The sequence below is a fragment of the Opisthorchis viverrini genome, assembly GCF_000715545.1.
Source record: "Opisthorchis viverrini unplaced genomic scaffold opera_v5_123, whole genome shotgun sequence".
NCBI classification, from domain to species: Eukaryota; Metazoa; Platyhelminthes; class Trematoda; order Opisthorchiida; family Opisthorchiidae; genus Opisthorchis; species Opisthorchis viverrini.
Genome location: NW_008751777.1, coordinates 462,180 through 462,531, shown reverse-complemented (window position 1 = coordinate 462,531; position 352 = coordinate 462,180).

The following is a 352-nucleotide window of genomic DNA, read 5'->3' as shown; positions in this document are numbered from 1 at the left end:
TTGTGTGTGTAAAACCGAATTGGGTGCCACACACAAGTTCTTGGCGCGGATGTAACCCAGGAGTAGGAGATAGGCGGGCAAACGTGCAGTTTGTACTTAAAATCACCTCGTTGCTTGTTATGCTAGGACGTTTCAAAAAATCGAAACCGAAACAGTGATGCTCATAATAGGAAAGTGCGCGGCAAGTCAAGTGAAACAGGACCGGGATTAACAGCTTTCTTCTGCCCGAAAGAACTTATTTACGCCCATTATCCGATGTTTACCAGTTTGTTCTATATGTGATCGGAGATTCGTTAGACAAATCGCACTAACTTACCACTATCTAATCCACGTGGAAAGGAGCGCTTCTGCC